Source organism: Chinchilla lanigera, unplaced genomic scaffold (assembly GCF_000276665.1).
Source record: "Chinchilla lanigera isolate Chin_1 unplaced genomic scaffold, ChiLan1.0 scaffold00095, whole genome shotgun sequence".
In the NCBI taxonomy this organism is placed as follows: domain Eukaryota; kingdom Metazoa; phylum Chordata; class Mammalia; order Rodentia; family Chinchillidae; genus Chinchilla; species Chinchilla lanigera.
The window spans coordinates 4,043,545-4,060,221 of NW_004955496.1; the positions used below are offsets into that span (position 1 = coordinate 4,043,545).

The window sequence follows — 16,677 nt, forward strand, 5'->3', positions numbered from 1 at the left end:
TCAGCCTCCTCAGTGCTGGGATTATAGGGGTGCGCCACCATGCCTGGCTCTATTTGTGTCTTTATCAAACTTGCCTAGGAATTATGATGTCTGTATTTCTTTAAAAAATATAAACAGGCATTCTTTAAGTTTTAAATATAGATAACAAATATCACTAAAATGGCAGAAATTCAGCTTTGCTGACTCTGTCTCAACTCAGGCCCCCAGAACACCATTTGACACAGACTAGGAGATCTATATATACTTGTTTTTAAATTCAACATTTACAGCGTGTGAAGGTCAGAGCCTGTTGTTTATTACTCTGCGGACTCTTGCTAAGAGCGGCTTGCTGGTTTTGGGGATATATTTTTCCTTCGCGCTGTCAGCTCATGGTTCTGGGGGTTTTGCTTGGAAAGTACCCCACCTGTTGTGTAAGGTGCTTTACTTTGGGGCAATTCTACACTTGCTCTTTCCAGATATCTTGCAGGTACTAATGACCATGGGCCTTTTTAAATTAAATTCTCTGATTGGGATTTTCACAGTTTACCCAGGTGGAGTGAATTTTGGCCCCGAATCTACATGAAGATTTACTTATGATTAAGAATTCTCACAGGAGACATCTTTTTTAAAAATGTAAGACTAAGACAGGATTTCTTTTGAAGGCAGAAATGGAGGTCTAAGAAGATTAGGGCCATAAAATGGGAAGGGAACAAAATTGGGATGTGTACACATATTTAGAGGACTGCACTTCTCCCTTACACGAAGTGCCTCCAAGAGAGGTGTGAACTCAAGGTAAACAGGTCGTGCCCCGGGTGAAGGAGTTAGAGCTTGGGGAAACCAGTCACACCCAGCCTGAGACTGGGTGAGAAGTGAAGGCTGCCGGGATTGTGGCTAACACCTTTGCACTCACAGCCCAGGGCTGGCTGTCAGGCGGGAAGGTAGATCAGGACGAGCAGGGCAAACTGGATCTTCCTGGTGCCTCTTTGTCCCTATCTGCCTATAGCAACCATGGTCTTCTAAACCTATGGGCTGCTACGTTACTTCCCTCTCCCTTGTCCTGGTAATGTCCCTTGTGGCCAGTGCTCCCCACAAGGAAGGAGATTCTGGGAAATGTCCTGATGTGACACACTGCCACCAAAGGAGGGGAAGGGTGGCAACCTGCAAACACCAGTTGTGGCTGTCACACTCTCTGCCAAGAGGCACTGCAACGCTCAGGGGCTCTTCATGAGGGGCTGCCTGGTCTCCTCCCTGCCCAGAGCACCTGCAGATCGGGCAAGTTGAACATGTATTAACTGTCATAGGATGCTGGTTTCCAACCAAGAATGCACACTAGCTTCCCATCCATAATTCCCCCAACTTTACCAGGGTCCTGTTTAAATTCCTTACCTCCTGCAACAAGGGAAGTGATGTAGTTTGGGGCAGAGATCTGGTAAGGGAGGCCTGCCATCGGCTAGGGAGTTTGTGGAAGGCTACACCACTGTGCAGGCGACCGAGCCCTTACCAAGTTCACATGGACCCCTGCTCGGTGGGCAAGGTCACTGGGAAGCCTGCTTGGATGAGTGACATCCTCACCAGCTGCCCTGTGCTTTTCACAAAGGCTCTCCGGGAGATGGAACTTTAGTTCAAGGCCAGCAGGGTTTGTTTCAGGAACAGGTGTTAAAGTGGTGTGGGGTGCACTTTGCAGGAATGGGCCTCCCCCTGTTGTGTGGGGGTGACAGGGCCATCTGGTCTGGAACAACACAGCAGCACAGTGTGAATTGTAGTCTATAATCTTCAGCACCACTGGGCAAGGTTCACTGTTTTCTGTAATAATAACCATGGTTGCTACAATTGTTATATACTTGTTATGTACGTTAATCTATTTGGTATGTACTTAATACAATTGTTACACATCGCAGCTGTTGCTACCACTATCAGTCCTCTTGTTCTTTCTCTTTTTTGGACTTGACTTGCTAATATTTTATTTTGGAGTCCTGCGTCTGTATTCATCAGTCAGATTTGTCAATGCAGAGATTTCAAGCTAATGGTAGGCACAGATGTATTCTATTTAGCCTACATAATATTTTAAAGTTTTCTGAATGAGTTGTCACTGTTCAAAAGCTGAGGCATTCAGTATTGTATTAGAAGTTTGAGATTTTGGGCTTTCCTTAAAAAACTGAGAGAATGTTGGCCTCATTCTGACATCTTTTAATAGAGATTTTCTGTAGTATGTTATTTATTTATGTTAGAACACACGGGCAGTACTGAATGTTTACCTTCCCCGTGTGGAGTTGGTGTGTGGACAGGACACATTGCCACTCCTCTTCTCATCCCCTTCCTTCCCGTCCTTACTCCCCTTCCATCTCTTCATCTCCTTCCCATATTCACTACTTGCAAAGCACTCAACAAACATTTTCCCACTTCCTGTTCACAACAACCCTGCCAGGGAAAAGTCACTATTTCTCCTTTGCAAGCGAGGAAATGGGAACTGGGGAGAATTAGCCAACTGCCTGAGCTCTGGCCGTGGTCCGTCAGGCTACTGTTTACTGCTTTGTGACTTTATCTTTCTTTCTATTTTTAAACAAGGCTGATTATTTCCATTTCTGACCTTGCTCACTTATAGGATGTGAACCTTTTCCCTAGAAGGAATTGTGAAAAACTCCCCAATTTACTCAATATTAGCTGCGCAAACAGCAACCATGTGACAATAAGTTCCTGGATAAATAAATGAATTTGTATCCTTCTTTTATCCTTCTTGCAAAAAATCATATAAGTGATGTCTCAGGGTCCATTTTCTAGGTAAATCATACACTCTCAAGGAACTGATGAGATATGGGAACATTTTGACTTCTGAAAACAGCCAGCCCACAGCGATGGGTAGAGGATATTTCCTTTTGCCTACACCAACCGGATAAAAAATGATTCGTCATGCACTGATAATTACAGCACAAAAGGAATGTGGCTATTTTTAAAGCACCATTTTTCTAAGACCCAAAGCTTCCCAGCCTCTTATAAAAATCCATTCACCTGATATTAAAAGGTCCGTGTGCTGCGCGGAACCTCAATCTCTGACCTGAAACATAATGGCAAGTTCCAAGAAAATCACGCAGCCGCCGCCAGAGTGGAAGCCTTTGTTGTTTGCATTCAGCTTTGCACGCAGTGGTCTCTGAATAGAGAGGCAGGTGCTGCTTGATTAAAAAAAAAAAAAAAAAAAAAATTGGTCCCCACAGTAAATGGGAGCAGCGGTCGGAGCCCATTTGCATGTTTTGATTTTGTGAAGGAAATGTTAGATAAGTTTGGAATCTTGGAATAGCCTCCGGAGGCTCGGTGCCCATTCCCTCCCGCAGTGACCAATTCCAATATTTAAAGCTGTGTTTAGTTATTAATTCGTACAAGTTGTCGAGAGGCAGGCATCCCAGGAGACACAAAACAGCGACAAAGAAAAATCAGGGGGTTTTTCAACTGACGCACCGGATGTGGAAGTAGAGACTGTGCTTGAATATTCCCATTTCTTATTATTTAGATTCTCTGGAGTTGCTCTTTGCCGAGACAGCGAATTCACTGACAGGATTAAAAAAATGTGGGGCTGGATTTGAGATGAAAGTGTTGCTGCCTGCATATCAATGCCAGCCACAAATCAGCACTGGCAATTGTTCCGTCATTAGCAGAGCCTGCATCCAGGAGCGGCCCTAATATCCAGCCTTCTGGCGCTCTCCTCGGATTTGTTTGACTTGATTGCATCCCGTTACATTTACAATCTGTTTTGTGTTATCGGTGCAGAGACCGACAGATTTTTAAATTCACATTTAGAAAATTTGAGAGCAGTTTCCAAAACACGAACACTCCCTCAAAGAGTAATACATCAGCCGCATTGATTTCTACTGCCAATAAATAATATTTAGCAACTGCAAACAAATAACAGAATCCATTTAATTTTAGGAACCCTGGAAAATGAGATCTGGATTGTTCAGATGTTATCTATGACTTTGTGCATGCAATGGGCTCTGCGCTGGAGTTCTCTGAAATAACTAGGCCATTCTGAGTGTGCTTACCTACACTCGGATCAATAAAAGAGAAAAGAATTAATATTTCCCAGGGCTCTGATCTTCTGAGACAAAAGGTGCTGTGTGAAAGCAGAGACCTACTAAAGTTGTGGTTTCTAAATGTTATCATTCAGCTCAGACACAAGGAGTGGCAAGTTGCATGCACAGTAAAAATAATGATGAGGAGGAATTCTTGTTTAATGAGTTATTTATCATATGCTGCCCATGTACTAACTGCTTTGCATTCACTCTTGCTTTGAATTCTCACAACAACACTATTATTATCTCTGCCCTACACATGGAGAAGTCATGGTTAGAAGGGCGAGGTGATGTGTCCAAGGGCACACATCTCAGCCTCACCAGCAGGCTTCAGACTGTCTGATCTGTCTCTGAAGCCTGTCCTCCTCACCACTGTGTAATAGAAGGTCACGGTCAAGGTCATGTTTCCCCAAGTCACCCCTCATGGTCTATTTTCCAAATCATACACACTCCACCTTGATGCTTCTTACTAGTCATTTCTTTGAATAGTGAGAAAATCCTAATGTGAGGATTCTCTGTTGATTCCTTTAACTCACACTAATTTTTTGCTAGAAAGAAAAAGCTTAACAATTTTGGGTTTTCAACAGAGTTTTAAGGATTTTAAGAGTCCTTTCTACTCCAATGTGGGTACCATGGAATCAAGAAAATGATTAGTTTTCTCTGCTAGGCTTTTGCTTTGAATGTCAGAGTAACTGGAGAATTAGCAGAAAAATTAACTGAGTTATTTGTATTTTCTTATTTAGTTCAGCATCTGTAAGTACACATGACATTCAGGGCTTATTTTTGTTGGTGAGAGGTGATATGAATTAGGCCTGATAACCACCCTTAAGGCACTGGCAAGGGGGGAAAGAGATCTCTGAACAGTTATTTAGAGCAATGTGGTAACAACAAGGTAGGAACAAAATTGTGACTTGAAAATTCATAGCAAGAAAAAGAAATTATTTTTATGTTGTAAATAAATTCCAACTTAAGAATTTTTTTTAATTCATGAACTGAAGCCTACAGATGAAGTTCTTGAAAATGAAATATACAGGATTCTGGAGTCAATGACTGATCATTTCTGATAGTGAACTGGGTCACCAAGGACATGTTATTGCTATTATCACTATTATTTCTGGAGACAGGATTTCAGTATACAGTTCAGGCTGGCCTTGAATTTGCTTATGTAGGCCAGGTTGGCCTCAAACTCACAACAATCCTCTTGCTTCAGCCTAAGTGCTGGAATTACAGACATGTGTCACCACGCCTGGCATCATGGACATGTTACTAAACCTCTAGAAGCCCAAATTTTCCCACTGTAAAATGTGGATAAGGATTCCTACTCTTGAGACTTTTGAGAATAAAGTAAGAAAGCATTTGTAAAATATCTACAAAACATAGCAGCGTGTGTTGACTTTACCCAATCTCCTTTTACAAGCCCTATTTTTCTTCCTTCAGAAGAAAGAATTTGGAGACAAGCACCTTAGTAATAACAGTTATAAAGCACAACACATTTTGGGGCCATGTCTACAGGAGATAAGTACATCCTGCTGTCTGTTTTATGCTATGTAAAATACAGCCTGGTTAGCCTTGACTTAAATGAGAAAAAGGAGTTGCTGTAAATGCGGCGGGGCAGCCTCTGTGTGTACCTGTCTACACAGGAAATAAGGGGCTCCACATTTCTGTGAAAGGCACTCAGGAGCTCTGCTTTATTATTTCCCTATTCTTTGCCACAAACACATACCAATTGCTAGAGACTCACTCTTTGTAGAGTCTGAGGTAGGCTCTTTTACATACAACTTCTGGTTCTTCTAACAACTTATGAAGAGACAATGTGGAAATGGGAGCCTTGCAGAGCAATAGTCTGAATGAGGATCTCACACTTTCTGCTTCTTTCCCTTCTGTGTCTGCGCCTCACTGTGATCAGGGGCTCCCCCTCCTCCTGCTCCCTCCTCACATGTCTTCCAGTAGAATCTCCCCTGTAAATATCTTCACCCCTGTAAATATCTTCATCAGGGTATCCTATCTCAGCATCTGCTTCTGGGTGGACCCGAGTTGCCCCAGTTGATACCAAATGTGTTCTGACAAATCGGGTGCTCAGATGGGGCCTGGAGCAGGCAAAGATAATCACATTCTGAGAGGGAGGATCGTCCCTGAAGCAGGGCGGCAGCCCAGTGGCTGAATGTGTCACCAGTGGTGACATGCAGAAGCACCTGATGGAGAACACATTTGTGGATGGTGGTGGTCACTGACTTGAAAGAGCCTGGAGTGGGTACACGACAGCAGAGGACAGCTGAAGGACAGCTGATGGTGACTGTTGGGTTGACACTCTGAAGTGGGATGAAAGTCCGAACAAGGGAACAGATGAAGTCTCTTTAGTAGTTTATAAACAGGCCCTTGTCTTCTGTGGAATAGTGAACAGCTGAGAAACAGACTCAGGACTCAGTAAGTAGAGTTCCAGAGCTCCTGAGGTATTTAGATGTTGAGCCAAGGCAAGTCTGTCATGGGCCACGGTGGGGAAGATCTTGAAACATGAGATGGAGACAATTGGAGAGACTGTCCTCAGAGGACTTTGGCTCTGAGGACATCCCCTGAATGTTCAGAGTCTATGGAGGCCTTCATTCCTTCATAGTAAGAGTTACCACTCCAAGTGTAGGGGTAAAGCTGATAGGTCTCAGGGATTTGCTGTATCAGTGAAGTTCTCAGGGGCCCAGTGGTTAGGCACATGGTAGAACATCACCTCTTGCATTCTTACACTATGAAGGAAGCCCCATTCTTGGCAGATCTCCTAGAGTTCTGGAGGTGACACTCTCTGCAGTTGGGGATGTTGCTCCTGCCCACATTCCTGGTTACATGGAAGACTGTCAGCAGTGAATGGGTATGAGAGTTGGAAAGGACCCTGTAGCAGGTCCTGGATACACTGGGGTCAAGGTGCTACTGATCCACTGGACCCTTTGGTATTAGAAGTATTACTTGTTACTTTACAGTGACCTCAAGCCTCAAGGGAAGTCTCTGGGACTCTGGAGCAAGACCATGCTATCAGCTGTGGAGAGTTCCATGCTCCTTGAAAAGAAGCCCTGGGAACAGTACTGAATTCTAGAGATGCAGCTCTTGACTGTGGGGTGCCCACCAAGCTACCTGGGATCTGCTAACTTCTGTAGGAGTGGTCAAGTCATAAATAAGCATGGCCCTGGTAGCAGTCTCTCAGTAGATAGAAAGGTGCATCCAGAAATGTCACATACCACACTGCATCACCTATGTGAGCAGGTGGCCCAGACCCCATGTCACCTACCACAGTTGTACCAGTGATGATTGCATTGCCTCTGCCAGCATCTCCACTCAGCTGAAGAGGAGGGAAAAGCTGATGTTTGTTTATAGGTGGGCTGGCCAGGGTGTGTAAACGAAAGTGACTGTACAGCAAGTAGCTACAACTTAATGATAACAATTTGACCACCCAAGTAGATGCCTTTTAAAATGTAAATACATCATCATTTTCTTTTTTGAAGTTCTTTTTTGTGTGTGTGCAGTGCTGGGGATTGAACCCAGGGCTTTACATATGTAAGGTAAGAGCTCTACCACTGAGCCACATCCCCAGCCCTACTTGAAGTTCTATTTTATCCTGAAAGCAGAATTTTTAAAAATTCAGGAAATATTAATTATTTGGGTTACAGTTACATTCACATACTTTCCCTCCCAGACTACCTAATTTAAAATAATCAAGTTTTTAAACTTTTGTTTAAACATTTCCATCTGCCCAGTAACTGAAGTCCATCTGGAATGATGTATTTTTTTTTTTGTTATCAAATTGTATGGGTAACTCACACCAAGATCACTCATTTGAAGAGAAAATGGTTGTATTTCATAGGTTTCACACATGAGTAAATTGATCTGTAGCTGTGAAATGAATAATAGTGTTATTTGACTATTGAGTTAAAGGAAAGTGGTGGAAATTATAGAGTTGAATATTTTGCATTATTATTGCGATTTTCTCTGGATTTCTCTTTGGGAGGGTCTTTTTACTTGGGATTTTCTTTTCACTTTTCACCTTTATCAAACAACTGGAAAGACTGTGGTATCAATACAGGGTTGGAATGTGGGTGACGAGCTTAGGCCTCTCACGAAGGATGCAAGTGTATGGTCTGCACACACCTTCCTATTATGCCCTGATTCTGTCTCCAAAAGGAATCGCTACCCGAGGTGTGGAACAGCGCTGTGGACAAGCCTGACACAGTTTCATTCTCTCTCCCTGTCCATGTGGACACGTGAGCCAAGCTCTGGAATGCAGGCGACTTTGGTTTGGCCCCTTCCTGCATCAATGCAGCAACCTCTGAAAGACATTTAATCTGTTTGTGTCGCATTTTTCTCACCTGTCAGAGAAGGTGAGAGTAGATAATCTTTATGTTTTCTTCCAGGTTTGATTTTAAATGCCTGGAAATGGGTTTTCAATTAATTCTGACTTAAATTAATATCAAAAGCCCTCCCTCCTAAACAGTTTCTTAAAATGATGCTTGAACGTTCAATAGGTTAACATATAGGTTGTGACAATCTCACCAGTAGTTATGCTAAATCCTCACTACTTCCTTATCCTCTTTCCAGCAAGATGTCCTACTGTAATCTTTTCAAAGTTTTCCAGCAGAGTCAGAGTTTGAGGAATAGTGATCTTATTTTAAAAACTCAACCATCTGAGTAGATGATATCTGCCATCACTAGGAGCAGATCTCTTACAGAGATTCTCAAAAGATGGATCAAAAAGATTTTCCATTCACAGCACACTGCATTGTCTGCCCTTCCCTTGTCAGCTTCCAACAGAATTTGATCCAAGTTTTCAAAAAATCCATTTATAGTTCCAAAAAATTTGAAGCAATAAATTGCATAAATACATTGCCTACAAGTGAGGTAGTATTTCCTGGTATTTGCCTAAAACCTGCATCCTGCTTCCTTCATTTCATCCTACCATTCGGCTATGTTCTGCATACCTGTTGGGAAGAGAGTTTTTAAATTCTTTACCCTACTGAGGGCCCTCTTTTGAAATGTACCATGAAAGGAATAAACACCACAGGAGGACTGAGGCATGGAACCCTTGAGGAGCAGCAAGGACAACATTAGTGAACACGTAAAGGCTTGTGAGTAAGAGGAGAATTTGCTTTGACTTTCATAACCCTCATTTGTACAACAGTGCCTGTCCTAGAGCAAGCACTCGGTAACACTCACTGAATAAATGAAGGCACTAAATTAGAACAGGAAGTGGTTTATTAAGCCAATGCCAAAGATGATTGTCAGACAGAAAAATATTATCTCAAATATTTCCTAGCTAGTTATCACATCCCTCTCTTAGTTTTGGATATTTTTTCATGTCTAACGACAATATGTGGATTCAGATCTAAAAACTATTTCATTGGTTACAAGACACTGAAAGTAGGATAAGTAGTGCAATCAGGATGTGCACTCTTCCTACTGGGGTTCTATTGATATTATCCACTCATTTGTTTATTTGTTTATTATAACAGATGGCATTCCCATCTTGGCATGAAAGCAGACAGCACCATTTGTAGGGTTCTTTCAGTTGATCCTGTCTTTCCACTTCCTGTTTTCACAATTTGCCAGCCGATCAAATAGATCTGTGGTTCGCCAGCATGTGTCAACTGAAAAGATATCAAGAATAAAATGCACATATATACATCCCCCAAGAGCTCTGTTAAAATCAGTGAGATTGCACAAGGCAGGAACCTCGGAGAGAATTTTAACAGACGAAAATTGTCAGGAATTAGTTTATTCAGTGTAGACTCTGAGCTTTAATAAACCATTGCTTATCTCTTTTGGCCAGTGGACAGCTTCTAATTGGTAAGGGTCCAAGGTAAGGCAAACAAATGCAGGGAAACCTGTCTGCCTGGCTTTCTACATCAGCAAGATAGCCCTATCATCTGTCAACGGACAGCCTTCAAGTTGACAACAGGAAAAATGTGACTCAGCTCAAACAAAAGGGGAAGTCCCAGCGTTGGGCTCAAACAATGGGCCTGTCATTTTATGGCCTTGTGGATCTGTCTTGGCTTCTTTGAAGATATGTAGAGGATGAGGACTTGCTTCTCCTCTGGGTGCTGCGTAGGGGCAGTGTATTTAGTGGCTAGGCGGAGGCATTCTGCAGGGGTGGGGGCAGAACAAAGGACACAAGAGAAAACTTGGGGTTAGGCTGGAAAAATTCTGCCTTGAATCCTAGGAATACTGCATTTGGGAATAGAAACAGGACAGGCCCAGCCATAGAACCAAAGTCACGTAAAATCCTCCTTAGAATGACGAGCCCGGTGGATAAGCAAACACAAGAAGTAGTCTGTAAGATATTTGCTTATGTTTTTCTCCTACATGTGCACTTCTGTAATTCCCAGTGCCTAAGAGGAGCAATAATCTGCTCACTGATGCTAAAGCATGTTAGGGTCTGATACTACATGCCATCTACGTGCAGTTTACATACTACATGCTCACTGAGAGCTGGGGGGATGCTGTACTTAAAATAGCTAAAGGATGGAAGCAAATGTGTATTTCTTTGGCAAGTGAGTTCCATCTTACATAAATCACCACCACCAACAGCAAATGGGCAGACCCCATGGTAAAGCTGGCTCTCCAAATACGTCATCAAATGTGTCACCCCTAAGGTCACAGGGTCTCCAGTGGCCTGACCACCATCTGCTCAGAAATTGTTCTTAGTTTCTGCCTCAAGGATCTGGCTCCAGTTCTCTTTTATGGCTATTTGGGAAGCCTCCTCTGTCTTCCTCTTCTGAGGCCCGTGATGAGGCTATTGAGTGAAACAGACTTATTGACAGGAACCAGGGGGAGTGGCTAAACATTGCTGCAATTTTAGTTTTATGGTAAAGACAATGACAATCGTGAAGCAAACAGGACTCTTCTTAAGTTTCACTCCTTCAGACCCCATCGAGAACAAGTTTACTTCTGACTGAATTATGTGAAACTTATTCGCTGTTTTCCTGTAACTTGTGGTTATCCTGCACTGGGCTGTGGTATAGCAATGCCCCAGTAGACTACGAGGGATCCCTTTCTGTTACTCTACAATCCTATCTTCCACTACTTTGTATCCTTGGTACCCGGTGCCCTTGGTACACAGTACCTGCAATGTATTAATCACTTAATAAACATTTTTAATGGAAGGAATACAGTTTCAACTGTGTTTTCATTAGTTACATCTTCTTTCAGACAGCCCCAAGGCAGAGACATTCTAATGTAATCAGACTAATACAGAGCTAGGATTAAACCAATACAACTAGAAGTCTCCTCTCTCAGAGCAGGAGTTATAGATGGATTTTTCTCCTTTGGTCACCACAGAAAGACAGAGTGATGGGAAAGAACCAGTTAACAGAAGTCTCTAGAGGCAGTGAAGAGGTCTCAGAGTTTGTCAGGTTCCCATAACTGAAGCTCGTTACAGAGGAGAATATTTAGGAAGTAGGATGGGTTTTGACCTCATTCTAGCCACAAGATTTCCAGAACCTTTGCTGTCTTGTTAGAGGGGAGGCCCCACTTCTTCCTCCCCAATGCATTCGTGTGCTCCGTGCTGCTTCTCCTTTCTCTGTTCCTGTCCTCACTCCCCCACGTCACACAGCAGTAACAAAATGACTAAAACCTTCCCCATTATACTCGTTGTGTGGGCCACAGCAAGTTTGTCCACAGCCTGGCAAATCTGCCCCCTTTGCTGTGTCCTTAGGCCACCCTGGCTAGAAGTCCTCTGCGGAGCTGTAGGAGGAAGTGAGATCCTTCTCTAAAACCCACTTAGCCAAGCCTGTGGCCACCGTTCTGTCTGGTCAAGTTCCCTGCCCAGCCTCCATTGTTCGCTTAGGCACTGAGACTCCTCTCCAAACCCTACACCCTGGCCCTTCTGGAATTTGTTACCCTCAGCCCCCTTTCCTATGCCGGTTACTGTCCCACATACTGGCTTATCTCTCTGGGCTTCTTTTCTCTTCCTGCTCCTCACTTGAATGCAAACACCACAAGACAGAGGTCATATTCTGTTCACAAACGTATCCCAAGTCCTGAGAGTATTGTGTGGTATGAGTAGATGGTCAGTATAGATTTGTAGAATGAATGAGAGTGTCACCCACCCCTTAGCTAAGGTTTAGTGGAACAGCAAGAATCTAAATGGCATTTCAGAGGATTTTGTAGGAGAACTGTAACTAAGGTACTGTTTTTTGTTTAAAATGAGCCAAAATTTTTATTCATTCATTTCTTTCTTTGATGGCATCTTTGGCCTGAGATTCTTTGCTATAGTCTTTTAAAAAATTACATACATTTTTATGATTTAAGTTTCACTAGTTTTTACCAGTAGTTGTAGTAAGATTTTAATGTCTTGTAAAGATGCTTTCCAGCATTACAATGTGTAGCCTTTTTTAGGGGCCTCAATGATTTTGATGTCACGTCCTTAAGGCTCCTAACATGGCATTACTATTGCCAGCTTTTTCTAAATTTCCTAAGTATTATTTTATGCTCATGCAGGATAGACAAAGAAGACACCAGGAGCCAGTTCAATTAGGTTCAATTCATCAAGACTTTTTAAAAAGTTATTTTGAGATAGTGTGTCACTATGTAGTCCAGTTTGGCCTTCCAATTCTGATCCTCCTGCCTCAACCACTGAGTGATGGGATTACAAAATATGTGCCACAGTGCCTGGCTAAATTAGTCAAGAGAAGCTGGGCCTGGTGGTGCACACCTGTAATCCCAACACTCGGAAGGCTGAGGCAGGAGGAGCATTACAAATTCGAGACTAGCTTGGGCTACAAAGTGAGCTTGAGGCCAACCTGAACTGCATAGTGAGATCCTGTCTCAAAAGGAAAAAAAAAAAATTCATCAAGAGTTTTAAAATGCTCTTTTGGTCCAGGAACTATGCTGGTGCTGGAGAGAGAGGGGTGGAATAAACTATTGCTTCTGTTTTCTAGTTTACCATCTTCTAAAATGACAAACGTATAACAGTGACAAATGCTAAAAATGCAACATAAACCAAGAGGGATGGTATGGAGAGTTCTACTAAACATGGAACAGGTTCTGTCTTAAGAAGGTGACTAAAGCCATCCTAGGCAAACAATGCAGGGTATGGAGGTGATTAAGGAGACCCACAAACGCACTATCAAGCTACTCTTCACCCTTTGGAAAGAAATTTTCCCCTCAGACCTTTCCTTGCTTTGTGCTATTCTGGCTGAGCCAGCAAATGGTGTGGGAAGAATACATCGCTAAGCTGCACTCACTTACTATGTCTCTGGCTTCCAGTTCTCTGCTTGGCAAAAGCAGGTCTTCTTCCTTTTCCCAGCTCAGTTACTGAGGGTCTGAGGTTTCATGGAAACCGCACCTGCCAGTCTGGCTTGGGGCTTCTGAATCAATCCAGTTTCCTTATGATAGCTTCTTATCCTCTCTCTGCCCATTCTGAAACTGTCTGTTCTGTAGTTTCTTGGTATTGCATTTGTCCTGGTTACCTGTACATTGAGTTATTGTCTTGGGATGAGAAGCAGTTGGAAGATGACTCATCAGTACAGTCTTTATGACTTTCTTTTCTGCCTGTGATGATTCAGACTTCTGGCCTCAATGTTTCTCACTGCTTCGGCCCCCAATGAGTCATGTGTCCCCAGGGAGTGGGCCAGGAGCCCTGCTCTCTCTGCCCCCCCCCCGATTCCAAGTGTCCTCATGGGGAGAAGTGATGCTTGAGTAGCCCTTTCCGGTGAGAAGGAAGAAGTTCTGTTCTATGACACCGTGCGTCTATTGATTGGCAAGAGACTGCTGTACCAGTCACTACTTTAAATATTTAAAATTCCCCCCAGGCTTCAAGAGGGCAGACTTAGGTATACCTCAGGCATCCACCCTGTTTATTATGTTCTCTGCAGCTGGAGAAAGCAACAAATGAGTTGCATATCTCTGTGAAGCCGTTACTGATTTCCTAAGACAGAGGCTGGGAAATACAAAGGGGAAATACCTAACCCTCTGCCTCCTTTGGGTCACATTCATTTCTGCACACCAGGGCATTTTTGCCTCCCCAGATACAGCAGGTATCTAATACATGCTACAAATTGGCGCATAAAAGTGCATGGGATGACTTACTCCATGGTAGGGGAACTGCACAGAACCCAGAAGTCCAGTTTCTGATAAGAAGGCCAAGTTATGCCAGTGAACCGTTGAGTAAGGAGAAATGGGGAGGCTCCATTAAGCCGGTGAGATCTTTGAGAAGAAAAACTTGTCTCAGGAGTGCATTAAGAACCAGCTCCACAGTTTAATTTGGGGACTCTTAGTCTCCAGTGCACCCCATGACACTGTCCTCCCTCTTAACTTGCAGTGAATCCACAACCCAGCTGGCTCCCCAAGCCAGGGAATAAGTATCTTTGTACTTCTCGCCCATTCACTGGAATGGTGAGAGCCTCCTTGTACTGGACTTTATCACCTGGAGTAACACACGGTGTGTCGGTCACTCTTTGGTTGTTGGGACATAATACCTGATTTCTACAACTTAAAGGAGGAAGGATTTCTTTTGGTTCCTGGTTTCAGAGGTTTCAGTCCATGGTTGGCTGGCTCCATGGCAGAACATCATGGCAGAGGGATGTGGTGGAGCTGTACTGCTCAGCCCATGGCAGCCAGCAAGCCTGGTGAGCAGGAGAGAGCTGGAGAGGAAGGGCAGGGACCACATACACCCTTCAAAGCCACACCCCAGCAACTTGCTTCAGCCAGCAGGCCGAACTTCTGATAAGCCCATCTGGCCATGGACTCATGCGTGGGTTCATTCATTGAGGCACTTAGAGCCCTCGTGATTGAATCACTTCCCCAAAGTCCATCAGCAGCTTAACCTCAACACAATGAGCCTCTCCAGGGGGCTTACTGGACCCTACCCCAAACACATGGGCATATCCCGAAGGCAGCACTTCCTGTCAGAATCTGCGGATTCCTATATGAGGATAGCCCAATATCAGACGTTATCTCTCTACCTTTCTTTTGTTCTTCACCTTTATGCACTATAAATGGCAAATACAATCATATATATTTTAGGTATACAAGATCTTGTTTTGAGATACATCCACATTGTGAAGTGATTCCGTAATCAAGCTAATTCACATATCCATCACCTCAAATGCTTACAGCAATTCTGTTTCTTCCCCTTAGAAACATTTTCTAACAGTGCAAGTCAAAAATACGTGTAAACAAAAATGGTCTCAGGATCTCGTTCCCAGACATAGGTTAATGCTAGATGAACACTCTAGACCTTCTTGATAATCCGGATACTGTATAATAATGCCTGTTTGAAAATAGAAAATTAGCAAAGTCATAAAACTGCTTTGTCATCTGCTGTTTCATTTAATGGAGTGTAGTGGATGCTTTTTCACCTCAATAAACTCCTGTCAACATGATAACCCCACACGCAGTCTGTCGTCTCTCTCTTCTCTTGGTTTTTTGAGACAGTGTTTCACTACATAGTTTACTCCGGTTTTGAACTGATTATATAACCCAGCCTGGCTTTGAACTCACTGTGATCCTCCTGCCTCAGCCTACAGAGCGCTGGGATTACAGGCGTGTGCCACCCTACCCACCCTGATGATTTCTTAGTGTTATGCTTACGTCTTTCTATCCTCCTTCACACCCTCTCCCTTATTCCCTTTCTCTAGGCTAATAATTGTCTCTTCCACTTTTTTGTCACTATTTTAGACTCCAGAGCCAGCCCTTACTTTTCTTCACTGGCATCGAGGTCACACATTATTGTGGTCTTTACTCTCTGTCTCTTACATTAAGAGTGTGAACTGTGGGAGCTCATGGCTTTACCACTAGCACAGGAAGCACGACCTGGCTGCATCTGTCGCGGGTGCATGAGTATTCACAGAAACTGCGGAAAAGACTGTGGGACCAACGTTGAAAAGGCTGGATGGATCAGGATGAGCAGGTTCAGGCCCTGGCAGACTCATGGAGGATTCCAGTGAACAATATGTACCACACATCAAATCTCAGGGCAGGGAGAAAATATTCCGTGATCCTCCAACTTCTGTGATCACAGAACTTACCTTTCTCCCGGTGGTACTGCCCAATGTCACAAGATGACCACAGGCCCCAGAGCTACCTGAGAACGCCCCTTGGAGGCACAGGCGCCAGACACAGTCTTGCAGGCAGGGTCCGGAAAGCAGGCTGGGAAAGAAGCCGTGGCGGGTGATTCGGAAGAAGGAAGGAGGACGGCGCCAGAAGAGAAGCTAGCTCTCCCCGCACCCCCCCCATTCCCCCCCACCCCGCCCAGGACCCGCTGGGCAACCCGGTACGCCGCTTTCCCGAGGGATACGCAGAGGTCACGCAAGCCACGCAACAGAGGAGGCGCGAGGGCGATAGCCCCACAGATAAGCACGCTCCTGTACCTGGGATCAGAAACCAAACCAAAGCACAGAACAATGACAAAACCAGCATTACCAGAGGCCCCAAAGCTTATTTCTCTTAATTTTTCCTTTTGGTATTTCAGATTTTCCATACTTTATATTTTAAAAGTAGACTATGTTATTTTTTTCCATTTTTCTTTGTATTTAATTTAGTGCTTCTGCTTCTTCTTTCTCCTCCTCCTCTTTTCCTTCTTTTTTTCTTTTTTGTAGTGTTGAGGGTTGAGGGCCTCTAAGTCATGTACACTTAGCCCAATTAAAAAAAAAAAATTTTTTTT

At 43.7% G+C, this 16,677-nt stretch overlaps 1 long non-coding RNA gene across 1 annotated transcript in view; it reads right to left on the reverse strand.

Moving 5' to 3' along the window:
* Positions 1 to 16,252, reverse strand: part of LOC102010918 — an 18,881-nt gene extending 2,629 nt beyond the window's left edge. Inside the window, exons 1-2 of the long non-coding RNA XR_264175.2 lie at positions 16,043 to 16,252; positions 2,986 to 3,143 (exon numbers count right to left, since the gene is read on the reverse strand). This is a non-coding gene — a long non-coding RNA (uncharacterized LOC102010918). The remainder of the gene's footprint in view (positions 1 to 2,985; positions 3,144 to 16,042) is intronic.
* Positions 16,253 to 16,677: the final 425 nt, after the last annotated feature.